The sequence below is a fragment of the Gymnoscopelus braueri genome, assembly GCF_963280865.1.
Source record: "Gymnoscopelus braueri genome assembly, chromosome: 14".
Taxonomy (NCBI): Eukaryota; Metazoa; Chordata; class Actinopteri; order Myctophiformes; family Myctophidae; genus Gymnoscopelus; species Gymnoscopelus braueri.
In genome coordinates, this window is record NC_137619.1 from 6,358,654 (window position 1) to 6,372,685 (window position 14,032).

Genomic DNA, 14,032 nt, shown 5'->3' on the forward strand with positions numbered 1-14,032 from the left:
GCTAGGATCACTGCACTGAGGGAGGAAGAGGAGCAGAAGAGTCAGATGATGAAGGAGAAGATTGAGTATCTGAACAGAAAGATATCAACCATTTCAAACACAATCAGAGCCATAGAGGAGGATCTGAGAGCTGAACACATCTCATCTCTGCAGGACTACAAGACCACAGTGGAAAGAGTCCAGTTCAAACTGCAGGACCCACAGCTGGTCTCAGGAGCACTGATAGACGAGGCCAAACACCTGGGCAACCTGACCTTCAGAGTCTGGGACAAGATGACGGACATCGTCTCCTACACTCCTGTCATTCTGGACCCCAATACTGCCTATCCAGAGAACATCCTGTCTGATGATCTGACCAGTGTGAGACGTGGAGATGAACAGCAGCTTCCTGACAACCCAGAGAGGTTTGACTACTATGGCTTTGTCGTGGGTTCTGAGAGCTTTAACTCAGGGACTCACAGCTGGGATGTTGAGGTTGGAGACAATGCAGACTGGTCAGTAGGTGTGTTAGCAGAGTCTTGCCAGAGGAAGGGAGACAGAGGCGGTCAATACTGTAGAATAGGTTTACATGATGGTGAATACAGAAAAGCTTCCGGTCTAGAATCTATACCAGCAGGCTCCTCAACAGGGTCATTCACTGTTCTCTCAGTGAGGCAGAAACCCCGGAGGGTCAGAGTCCAACTGGACTGGAACAGAGGAAAGCTGTCCTTCTCTGATCCTGATACTAACAAACACCTACACACCTTCACACACACTTTCACTGAGAGACTCTTTCCATTCATTCATAGTGGTGATGATACTGTTCCTCTGAAGATGTTACCAAGAAGGATCAGTGTAAACAAGAAAAGTGTGCTCATGTCTCCACCAGGCTGGGTTCATAGCCCAGCCTATTAACTCAGTTTAAATTTTTTGGCAGTCATAGCCAATTGGAATGGTATCTGACAAATCGGACTCATACGTCTTGATCACATGACCTCAGAGATAATGTGTACCGATGTGTTTGAGATTTGGACAACATCTGTAGGAGGTTTACAAAACTGTGTGTTTTGAAGAAAACGCAAAATGGCAGAGAATGTAATCTGGCACATATATGTTGCTATATGCTGCGTCATGATCTAAGGAATCCGGGAACACGAGATGTTCATTGTACCTCCTAAAGTTCAAGAGTTATAGACCCCTTAACAGACGACGCCACATTGATAAGAACCAGTATCCGCGCGCAGGCCGGCACCAAATGAAACCCATTCTGTCGTGTCTCACTAGGACGCGCCTCACTAGCCAACACACAAGAGGAGGTTGAATGAACTGAAACCAGCGAAACTCCGAAACAATATGTTGGGAATTGATTGCATGAAACAATCACCTGTGCGGCCAGTCTCAATGTTGGTAAACAAATAATTGGTCTATAGGCCAAAACGTGAAGTGGGCTGTTATAGCGCCACCTAGAGAGAATTTGAAAATCATTGGGATGGAGGGTCTTTCTTGGTTTAGTAGGAATATGCATACAAAGTGTCACAGCACTGCGTTCATGATTTGTGGCATTTTGTGCCAACTTTGAAAGCCAATCGTAGCAAATCGTAGCCCATCGGAATGGAATATGAGAAATGTGACAGATGTGTCTTGATCACGATGACTACAGAGATGTATACCGATTTGCATGAGGTTTGGCCTAAATCTGTTGTAAAAAAAAAATGTTTGTCTAATGGTGGTGCTACTACAGGCCATTTTGGAAGAAAAAAAATATTAAAAAACAATAAATTAGGTTGGAGATTTCTTCCTTGGCCAACTGGGAGTGTGCGTGCAAAGGTTCCCTGCTGATCGGTCTAGTGGTGCTTGTAGCATGTCATGCAAAAAGGGCCCCTCCTGCCAAAATAGAATCTGAAAGATCTGACAGATATTGACTCAAGAGTCATGAGATAAGATGAGATAAGAGATAAGGTGTACCGATTTGGGTGAGGTTTGGACAAAATCGGTAGGAGTAGTAGCAGCAGGGAATATAGGGGCGGCCATAGCTGAGTGGTTAGTGAGCCCGCCTAGGGAACCAGAGGCCCTGGTTGCCCCAGGTTCGATTCCAGGCTTTCCCAGCATATGTGCCGATGATATGAAATTTGTCCCTGAGCAAGACTCTTAACCCCAATTGCTCACAGGTTCTCATTGGAAACAAGACCGCAAGGACTTTCATGAACGACCTGTTAAAAGGAATTATCCTTATCCTTTATCAGAGGACAGGGTGGACTCTGAGGTGCAGCTCAGTGAGCAGCCAGCAGGTGGCAGCAGGGAGTCAGAGGACAGCGTGGACTCTGAGGTGCAGCTCAGTGAGCAGCCAGCAGGTGGCAGCAGGGAGTCAGAGGACAGGGTGGACCTCAGTGAGGTGCAGCTCAGTCTGCAGACAGCAGGTGGCAGCAGGGAGTCAGAGGACAGGGTGGACCTCAGTGAGGTGCAGCTCAGTTCAGTCGGCGTCGTGATTGAGCAGATTGATCAGAGCTCACAGACCTCAGTGTGTGTGTGTGTGTGGAGGACTGTGTGGAGTTTAAACGCGCTTCTCCTGCAACAAACTGAATAACGTGAATAACGACGACACTAAAGGAACTAAAACTAACGCAACGCTATCTGGAGGAAAAACTTTCTGGTGGAACATTATTCTGTGGGGTTTTTTTCTCTTTTTTTCTTGTTATGGTAAAACATCGCGAGGTGTCGGAGAGGATAGTTTGTTACCAGAGGATTTAGAAGAACGAAGGATAAGAGGAAACGAGGTGAATAATGAACGGTAAGTTATACATAAACGGTTTATTTTAAAGCTTTGGTTTGTAGTGTTGGAGGAGTTTCGGCTCCGTCTACCTCCTGGAACTGGATCCTGCCGGAGCTGGACCTGGACTGCGTGTCATGTTTACTACAACACTAACACTGAAACACCTTCATAAAACATTAAATAAACCCAGAAGACGTGAGTTTCAACAAACTATCTTTGTCTATGGGTATAAATATTAACATTTAACTTTTATTTCTTGCATGTATTAGTTCATTGAAACATGTTTTTAACCGACAAACAGAACAGATAGAAGTTGAGCTTTAATTTATGCGTCTCGGCGTTTCTTTTCAACAAGTATGTCGCTCGCGCGATGGGAAAAAACTACAAAATATCACTCGCGCGTTTTAAACTACAAAATAAGGACGTGTTTTTCGTCCAGAATGATGTCACTGGGTCTGCAAAACACGTATTTTATACTTTTTTTTATGTTTTGTCGAACGGAACAGTCGCTCGGGCGACGACGTGATGCTTTTTTTTCGGTTTTTTTCTCCCGTGCCGCTCCGCTCGTGCAGGAAGTAGACGGAGCCCTTTCTTCGTCGTACGACGGTGTCTCGCGGGTTGAAAATAGCAGATCTACAAGCTCACAACGCGTCGCTGGAGTGACGCGTTGTGAGCTTGTAGATCTGCTATTTTCTGAGATTGGAGGAAAAGAAAGTTGACTTCAGCCAACAAACAAACAAACAAAAAAACGTATAATTTAATGTCGATGATTAAACTAATTTCAACTTCTTACATTGTTATTTATTTAACTCAATTTGTGAGACAAAGACATTTTAAACACATTGTTAGAAAGTGAGTTAGCTGCTGGTTAGCAACCTTCAGTTTAGCCTACTACCCTAGCTCCTAATGTTTTAACTCAGTAAAGTAGTAATAACTATAAAGTTAGGTGGATTGTTTTTGTTTTGTAACCATTTTGTTTTATAAACCACATTTACTGCTGTTGGAGGAAGTTAAATTTTCTTATATTATCTTAACAGTTTAGATTTCTCTTTTGACAAAATATCATATTTAGATCATATTTAATTTAAGTTTAAGTTAAATCTTTAGCATCTTCATGTCAAGGGCCCCAACATGATGCAACCCTTATTTAGGAACATATAGGAACATATAGTGTTGTTAATGTTTAGGGCATAATTCCACAGAGTGAAATTAAAACTATATCTGATAATCTGATAGTATATTCTATACTTTCTCTCAATCCTGAAAAAAATGATTGTGAAATATTAAACTATTCCTCATTTAGCTGGGGACCCCCTGGACATGTAATGTAGATCATATCATGTTATTAGACAGATTCCAGGTTCATTTGTTGACCCGGGATCCTATAGTTAGTATAGTTTCAATGTACAGATTATTACTTTTGTGATATTATACTGTTTACACCAGTGGTTTTCAACCTTTTTCATGCCAAGGACCCCTAAATTGATATACATTTGGCCGTGGACCCCCATCTAAAAATGTTTTCTGCAAGGGACCCCCAGAAGAGAAGATTTGTGTTAAAAAAAAAAAGCAACACTAAAGATTTTTCGAAAATGTTCAAAAATAGCAGATGTACAAGCTCGCAGCGTGGCACGAAGTTTGTAGAAGCTTGCATTTATCTATCTGTATCTATTTTTGGATAGCCAATATATGGGTGAAAATTTATTAACACCTTTTGCTGGGGACCCCCTGGAACCCCCTCAAGGACCACTGGTGGTCCCCGGAGAACCACAGGTTTAGATTGATAGGTTCTTGGTTTACCTATGATCCTAGATTACTATCTCCATGCGTTTGATGTCTCGCTCTGGATTAAGGGCGTCTGCTAAATGTCTAAATAGCCAATTGGAACACCTTCAAGGACCCCTGTGGGTCCCTGGACCCATTTAACAAAGTGGTGTTGAACAGAAGCCATTGTTTTAGATGCATGTTGGTTCATTAACACATCAGTGTGACTGTGAATAACAGATCTACATGCATACATACATCACAACAGTGTTGTATCACCAAGGCTCACATGCGAGAAGCAAGGGACATAATCCTTGTTTTTTTAGTACAAACATGGAGTGGTTTAAACCCTTTAAGACCGAGAACACATCTGTGACATTTTTAGATTTCTTTGGGCTATTCAAAAATAGCAGATCTCCAATCTCTCTGTGCCGGGCTAAATAGCAGCTTGTAGATCTGCTATTTTTTTTTTACGTGAACATCTGTGCACATCTTTGGATATAGTTTTTTAAAGCGAACATTTGTAACTCAAATCTTTGCTTTTGGAGGATTCTACAAATGTCTTTTAAATCCTAAAAGTCTTTTTTTTTTTTTTACGTATGTTGCTATAATCAGTGGTTCTCAAACGTTTGCATGTCAAGGACTCCCAAAATGATATGTATTTGTCCGCGGACCCCACCATCTCAAAATATGTTGTTCCAGGGTACAAATGGAACGGATCCATTTGTACACTCTCAGAGTTACAGACCCATAAGGGTCCATTTGGTTCCTAACTATCCACCATTTATCTGGGGACCCCCTGGAACTCCCTCTAGGACCCCTGGGGGTCCCACTTTGAGAACCAATGATGTAAACAAAGAGAGAGAGAGAGAGCAGAAAATATTTTTCTCTTCTATCTCATTTTAATGAACATTTCAAGGTATTTAGTCCCAGGTATGAGCCTTATTATCTTATTATAATGAACATTTCAGGCCCAGGTATGAGCCTTATTATTATCCCTGAATGTCAACGTTTTAGAGTTGGTAACGTGGCTTTGGATTTGGGTTACAATTGTTGTTGATCTCATTGTCTGTCTATACATTATGTCATGGAATTTGTGTTATATTATCAGACTCTTTTTCAAAAACTTGGATTGAGTGAACAGCTGAGAAATATAAAGGTGACCTTTTATTTAGAGTGAATAGGATCCTAGTTGGGTATCAGCCTTAATGTGTAGGAATGTCATTGTTGTGGATGTTCTCCAGATAGGATCATGTTTGTTTTGGGGGAAGAAGACATGTTTCTCTCCCTATTGAGAAGCTAATTAGTATCTAATTAGTAAACAGAAAGCAGCTTAATGAACTGACACAGACAATAAGAGCTGTGGGATGCTGTGATTGGACAATAGAAGAGCTGTGGGATGCTGTGACTGGATAAAAACAACATTTGAGATGTGTTTATTGGGGAAGGGTAGAGCAAAGGTACTCAACCAGTGGGTCGGGACCCCATCTCAATCCATCAAGAACGGGAACGCATCTGTGTCATTTAAGATTTCTTTGAGCTATTCAGAAACGGCAGATCTACAAGCTCATATAAGCTAGATCTGCTATTTTTTTTTTATCGTGGAAATCTGTGCAAATCCTTGAATATATATGTTGCTTAAAGCGAATATTTGTAACTCAAATCTTTGCTTCTGGGGGTCCCTGGAACAACACATTTTGAGAAGGGGGTCCACGGCCAAATCCGTATCTAAAAATGTTTTCTAAATCCTAACAGTATGTTGCTATATCAGTGGTGCTCCAACTTTTCCATGTCAAAGACCCCCAGAATGATATGTATTTGGCCGCGGACCCCCATCTCAAAATATGTTGTTCCAGGGACCCCCAGAAGCACAGATCGGAGTTAAAATGTTTTGCTTTAAAACATATACACATTTAACCACTTTAACCTTTTATACTATTCAAAAATAGCAGATCTATGCCGCGCTATGAGCTTGTAGATCTGCTATATTAGAAAAATTGTGAACATTTGTGCATTTGTGCAACATGTAGTGGAGTAGAAGTAAAAGTATAGATAATTGGAAATACTCCAGTAAAGTAAAAGTACCTCAAAATCGTACGTAAGTACAGTACTTTAGTACATGTACTTAGTTACTTTTAGTTACTTTACACTGCCTGTACCTGTAATGTCAGCTTGAACACTGCAAATACAAAGTGAAGTTGTGTAGATACTGTGTTGTGTAGTTGTGTAGTTGTGTAGATACAGTGGCCCGCAGGACAAAATAACATGATTTATCTGACCTTGAAAGGTGTTTGCATGTGGTCTGTTAGCTCTGTTCTACATGTTGACTAGTGTTACACACACTGCTGGACACAAGGTCACTGCACTAAAAGGTGTGCGTGTGTGTGTGTGTGTGTGTGATGCCTATTTCTATTAACCCATTGAGACCTGAAGCCGATTCTACATGTCTCCTAAATCTCAACAGTATTCTGAAAAACGTATGTTTCTATATCAGTGGTGCTCAATCTTTTTCATGTCAAGGACCCCCAAGATTATGTTTTTGGCCGCAGACCCCATCTAAGATATTTTGTTCCAGAGACCCCCAGAAGCAAAGATTTGAGTTAAAAATGTTCGCTTAAAAAAAATAATATATATATTCAAAGATTTGCACACATTTTCACGATTTTTCAAAAATAGCAGATCTACAAGCTCGTAGAGCTATGAGCTTGTATATCTGCTATTTTTGAATAGCCAAAGTGTAAAATGCTTTTTAGCTCAAATCTAAAAATGACACAGTTCCAGGTCTTAATGGGTTAATAACGATTATTCGAATATTTGATCACTTCTTTCGACCACCAGTCTGTGATAATCTGTAGTAGTCTGTTTGGTACCTTTTTAGAAACAAGCTCAATGTTTAACAAGCGACTTTACATAAAAACGATAAGCCCCAAAGTCACTTAATAATAAGCAGACGTGGCAACCCTGGCTGTGTGCATGCTAAGCTATCAGTGTGTCTGCAGTAAGGCTCCATGTTTGGCCTGTTTACTGATACTCTGGAGGGAAGAGGAAGAGGGGAGCTGGCTTTAATTTAGAGAGAGGAGAGGGGGAGAGAGAGAGAAAGGCTTTGCGTTCTCCCCATTCCTCTTTTTTCTCCTCCTGTCTTCCTCCTGCGTGGAAATGAAGTGTAGTGAGAGGTTGGAGCTCTGCTCAGAGAGGTCAGACTCCAGATGGAAGGAGGGATGACGGCCAAGACTACTAGGAGGGAGAGGGAGAGAGAGAGAGAACCATACTCACACAAACGCTCACACACAGGAAAATAGACACAGAATATGAGGGAGAGATAACGGGAAGAAGAAAGAAAGAGACAGACAGACAGAGGAGGAGGAGAGAGAGGTGTAGACAGGTAGAAAAAGAGAGAGAGGTGTAGACTGGTAGAAAAAGAGAGAGAGGTGTAGACTGGTAGAAAAAGAGAGAGAGGTGTAGACTGGTAGAAAAAGAGAGAGAGGTGTAGACTGGTAGAAAAAGAGAGAGAGGTGTAGACTGGTAGAAAAAGAGAGAGAGGTGTAGACTGGTAGAAAAAGAGAGAGAGGTGTAGACTGGTAGAAAAAGAGAGAGAGCTGTAGACCGGTAGAAAAAGAGAGAGAGGTGTAGACTGGTAGAAAAAGAGAGAGAGCTGTAGACCGGTAGAAAAAGAGAGAGGTGTAGACTGGTAGAAAAAGACAGCAGCATGGGAGGAAATGGAAGACAGGAAGAAATAGACAGAGTGACTGAAAGGGAGAGTAGAGAGAAGAATAGAGGTGAAGAGATGAGGGAGGAGGGGTTTGTCTTCACTGTGTGGCAGTGGTCCTCACACTTGTTCATGTCATGGACCCCCCACACTGATATGTATTTAGCTGCGGGACCCCCCATCTCAAAAATATTTTGTGCTAGGGATTTCTTCTAAAATAGCAGATCTACAAGCTCATAGTGCGGCACTCGGTGCGGCACTATGAGCTTGTAGATCTGCTATTTTTGAATAGCCAAGGTATAAAATAATAGTTAAAAAGTGGTTAAAATGATCGTGATGCTTTATTAAGTAATTTTTCTGGGGACCCCCTGGTACCCCCAAAGGACCCCTGGGGGTCCCCGGACCCCACTTTGAGATCCAATGCACTCTGACAGACAGCTGTCCAATCCATGAGAGAAACAGTACTAATGTACACTATGAGAGCACGGTCCGGTTGGTTGTGTATTGTTTAACATAGTGTTAACCACAGTGTTAACCAACCTGTGGGTCGGGTACCTGAATCAGTTTTCTCACTCAACAGTAAACAAACATACAGTATAATATAAGTGTATACTGAATATCTTTAACATCTGTAAAGGGACCATTTTGAGGACTTTTAAACATGGGCCAAATTGTGAAATATCACCTGAGAAAGAGGCAAGAATTGTGACAATAGCTGATCTACATGCGTTGTGAGCATTGTAGATCAGCTATTTTCACAATATTTATCTAAATGTAATGCCTCAACTCCTACAGAAGTGCTTGTCAGGGTGGGGGGTCCCCAGTTCAAATATGATTATTGTGGGGGGTCCCCAGTTCAAATATGATCATTGTGGGGGGTCCCCAGTTCAAATATGATTATTGTGGGGGGTCCCCAGTTCAAATATGATCATTTTGGGGGATCCCCAGTTCAAATATTTGGTGTATTTTGGTGCAGTGCGAGTTTGTAGATCGGCTATTAAGTTTACTTACTGGTTTAGATGGGATGCTTTAGTTTGTGTACTGTAGTGTGTACTGTAGTGCGTGTACTGTAATGTAGTGTGTACTGTAATGTAGTGTGTACTGTAATTTAGTGTGTACTGTAATGTAGTGTGTACAATTCTAGAGGAGAGAGAGTTGTGTGCATGTGAACGTGAGAGACAGTTTTAGTGTGTGTGAGAGAGTGAGTGAGCGAGCCACGTACACAGACAGCCAGTGTGAAGGTATGTGAGGTGTGTGTGTGTGTGTGTGGGGGGGGGGGGGGTACTGTTGTTGTTGTAGAAGGAATTTCTAACCCTAAAGGTAGCTTTCCACCGCTGTCTGTCTGTAGTACAGTCAGCTTGGAGATCTACCTTTACAGTCTGTGGTAATATGTAGTAAAACCAACGACATAAGGGGCTGTAGCAACTGTCTGTGGTATTAATAACGTGTCAGAGATCAAAGCAATGAACCCCGCCCCCACAGGCGGTGTGTCATGGGTGGAAACGTTACGTTATGTGGAGGTCCTTTAAAAATGACCGTGGCTCTGAATCCATTCCATCCTCCATGACCTCACCCTCCTCACTGACGGCGTTGCCAGATTTAGCGAGAGAAATGAGCAACCAGGTCTATGAAAACGAGCCCAAAAGAAGCGACTGTTATAGGCCCACACGAGCGCTTTAAACCTATATGCATCCGCTGTTTGAAAATAGCAGATCTACAAGCTCACAACACGCTGTGATCTATTTTTGAAAAATCTTGAACGTTTGTGCAAATATTGTGCATAAATATATTTATACTCTTATTTCTTATGTTTATTTATACTTTATCTTTATCTTTATCTTATTTCCTTAAATTTATATACTCCTACTTAAATTAATATACTCCTACTTAAATTAATATACTTCTTTACTGGCACCAGTACATCCCAGTCACATTAGATCTGACAGTATGACATTAAAAGCTACCAATCTGACACCGATTTAGCTTTTAGTGATTAGAAGGCCTGGAATAGCACATGTCTCACTTAACCCCTGACTCTGGCCCTGTGTCCCTAGACACAACACAGACAGACAGACAGACAGACAGGCAGACAGACCGACAGACAGACAGAGGGATGGTCTTCAGTAATGCTCTGATTTATATCCCCGTTATATAAATCACCAGTGGAGTGTTAGTGTGTGTTGTGTAGCCCCATGGGCTTCACAGTAGCTGTGGTTTATATCAATGTGTTTGAGAGGTCAGGGATCTGTCTGCTGTGTGATCTGGAGCCTGTATATCGTTTCTGTGGGTGGATTCAAATTCAAAAATGGCAAAAGCAGCAGATCCAGAAGATCAAAACACTTCACTCCGCGCCGTGTTTAGAGCTTGTAGAGCTGCTACTTTTAACTTTAATGTGACGCCTTACATTACATTACAGTCATTTAGCAGACGCTTTTATCCAAAGCGACTTACAATAAGTGCATTCAACATAGGTAGGCAAGAAAACTACCAAACACCTGAAGTATTAAGTGCATTCTCCTCTAAAACAAGCAACTAAGAGTATACTAAGGTAAAAGTGCAATATATCAGCTACCTGCTTTCTTAAACAGATGAGACAAAATAGGAAAATCAAATGAGAAAGAGCTAAAACAAATAAGTGTATGGAATAAACAAGATCCAATAAAACAATAAAACAAGAGTTCGTACAACTAGTTAACCACAAGTAGGCTAGTGTTTCCTGAAGAGGTGGGTTTTCAGCCTGCGGCGAAAGATGGGCAGTGACTCTGCTGTCCTGACATCAGTGGGGAGTTCATTCCACCACTGTGGGGCCAGAACAGAAAAAAGTCGTGACCGTGTGGATCGGCCAGAAGGACCACAGAGCGACGAGGCAAACCAGTCGCCCCGAGGCGGCAGACCGAAGTGGTCGGGGCAGGGGTGTAGGCATCGACCATAGCCCGGAGGTAAGAAGGAGCTGTTCCTTTCACTGCCCTATAGTATAGACGAATCCACAGACGCGCTGCCTGTAGGCGGCCATTGCTGCGGTGTCGCGTCCGCGGAGCGTTGACACTGCAGCAATGGCTGCGCGCAGGGCAGCGCTCCGTGGATTCGTGTATAGGCTAGCACCAGGGTTTTAAACTGGATGCGAGACGCTACGGGGAGCCAGCGTAGAGAACGGAGAACGCTGTAGTATGAGCAAATAGGCCGTTCATTTACGAAAAAAAACACAAAACGTTACATTACGCTTATGAGACGATGTCCTGTGTTTACTCTTGCACCCTAGTAGCACCTCTGTTTGTCATAAGAGCCCAACATGCTGTGGATTTGGTGTAGAGTGGGGGGGAAAGGAGGGAGGCCAAGTATATAGACCCCCTGGGGGATCCCGCCGGTCAACCATGTATACAGTAGTAGGGTTTAAGTGCTTCAGAGAGAGAGTGAGTCAGTGTGTTTCTGTGAAACAGCTAGAGAGATGGAGATAACGTCTGTGTGTGTGTGTGAAAGAAGAAGAATGTGTGTGTTACTGTGTAATAAGCGTGTGATTTATATCAGAGCGGTAGATCCTATGATATGAAGCTCTGAATCTTCACCTTCACTCTGTGTTCCACTTGTAGATCTATGTCCTCATCGGCCGTCTGACCGTGTGTGTGTGTGTGTGTGTGTGTGTGTGTGTGTGTGTGTGTGTGATTACTAAAGCCTGACTGATATAGGCTATCAGCCTTTATTTAACTTTTTTTTAATGACATCAGTATCAGAAATTATGAAGGCGACGTGTCCAATTCTATAACCACTTTACACTTCCCCATGTTTTAGACTTAGATTCCCCATGTTGGGCCTAAAATGTCAGATCTGCAAGCTTTACACAATGCATCGCCACTTTGTTATGACTTTGAAGAACATCTTTAGTGACGGACAACAAGCCTACATCTGTCCTCTTAAATGTGTTGTTAGAGTGATTCTCTTTCCTCCTGTTTGTGTCTCCCTCTCCAATGGCTCTCCTTTCTCTCCCTCCTCCAATTCAATTGAATTGTAAAGAGCTTTGTTGTCATGCATAAACATACATTTACGTTGCCATAGAACGTTATCAAGTATAAACAACCAACAACTTAAGATATTTATGCAACCTTTAACCCATTAAGACCGGAAACGCATCTGTGTGTGTCATTTTAAGATTTATTTTGGCTATTCAAAAAAATAGCAGATCTACAAGCTCATAGCGCGGCACCGAGTGCCGCGCTATGAGCTTGTAGCTCTGCTATTTTTTTAATACTTTTGTGTGACGGTTGTAGTATGATCAAGTAGTTGGGTGTTAATTCACCAAAAAACACACAACGTTAGGATATGGAGATGAGCAGCAATGTTTGGAGGATATTCTGCTGTCACTTGGTATATATATATATATACATATTTTGGGACAAATAGCAGCTGATTTCCAAAAGTATATATTCTAAAATAGTACCCAAATATCTCTAGTACTGTCTCTCTCTCTCTCTGTGAGTCTCTGAGAGTGTTTCAATGTCTGTCTGTCTCTGTGTCTCAGAGAGAGACAGAGAGAGATTGAAACACTCTCAGTCTCTCTCTCTCAGTGAGTCTGAGAGTGTTTCCAATCACAGAGAGAGAGAGAGAGAGAGAGAGAGAGGGTCATGTTTCTGTGGGAGTCTTTCTGGCGAGGTGGCAGAGGGGGGAGGAGGGGGGGAGAGAGAGAGAGAGAGCAACAGGGATCAGGTTTCACATCAACCCAACTCGCTCCTCTGTCTGTCTGCTACGCCAGGGTTGCCGGGTTTGTGAGAGAAATAAGCAACCAGGGTCTATGAAAACAAGCCCACAAGAGCTTGTTGTGAGCTTGTAGATCTGACATTTTCAAAAAGAAATCTTGGGGGGGAAAAAGTGAACAATGTGCAATATTTTTTGAAACATTTTAACACAAATCTTGAACGGGGGTCCCTGGGACAAAACATTTTCAGATGGGGGTTTGTGGACAAATGCATATTAATGTGGGGGTCCTTGACTGAGAATCACTGGTTTAAACAACTGTAGGAAGCAAAGTCCAAATAAACAACTACACTTTAGAAACAAGTATGAAAAAAAAAACGCAACCCGCAACTTCCAATATTTACAAGCGACATTTACAGAAAAACAAGCCCAAAGTGGCTTATAATAAGCAGACGTGGCAACACTGTGTCTGGAGACAGAGTGGCTGAGCCAGAGAGGAAAACATGCAATCCTTCTTCTGTTCCCCTCCTCCACCTAGAGCTCCCTCTCTCTCTCTCTCCACTCTGTCTTCTGTTCCCTTCCTCCACCTCTCTCTCTCTCTCTCTCTCCACCGCAGGTCTCTCTCTCTCTCCCTCGCCTGCCCCTGCGGAGCAGAGCAAATAAATAAGGGCTGTAAATGTTGAACACACACACACACACACACACACACACACACACACACCTTTCTCTCCAGTGTGTAGTTTTACTACAGCTCCGTCACAGAGACAAAACAAGCATTGTTGCTCCTTTAGATTTACTTTGTTGACTTAATTTAGAATATAATATAAACATAATAAGAAATAAGATAAAGTATAAATAAACATAATAAGAAATCAGAGTATAAATAAACATAATAAGAAATAATTAGTTTTTGTCCCGCAGCACACCCTGAATAACATCAAATGTTCACAGGAGGAGCTGTTAGTTAAAAAAAGAAAAGAAAAATCTCTGACATTTGATGAATTCACTTTTTTTTTTTTTACCCATTAAGACCGGGAACACATATGTGTCATTTTCAGATTTCTTTGGCTATTAAAAAAAATAGCAGATCTACAAGCTCATGTGTACGCTGGGGCTGAACGATATGA

The 14,032-nt window shown here is 42.1% G+C and overlaps 1 protein-coding gene across 3 annotated transcripts in view; it reads left to right on the top strand.

Annotated features, from left to right (window-relative positions):
• Nucleotides 1–2,467: 2,467 nt before the first annotated feature.
• The window catches only part of bmpr1aa (bone morphogenetic protein receptor, type IAa), a 74,462-nt gene continuing 62,897 nt past the window's right edge, over nucleotides 2,468–14,032 (top strand). For 2 of the 3 annotated variants that reach the window (XR_013934437.1, XM_080449437.1), the window contains exon 1: nucleotides 2,468–2,767. The gene's annotated coding sequence lies outside the window, so the exon portion shown is untranslated. The remainder of the gene's footprint in view (nucleotides 2,768–14,032) is intronic. The other variant, XM_080449438.1, reaches the window with a different exon arrangement.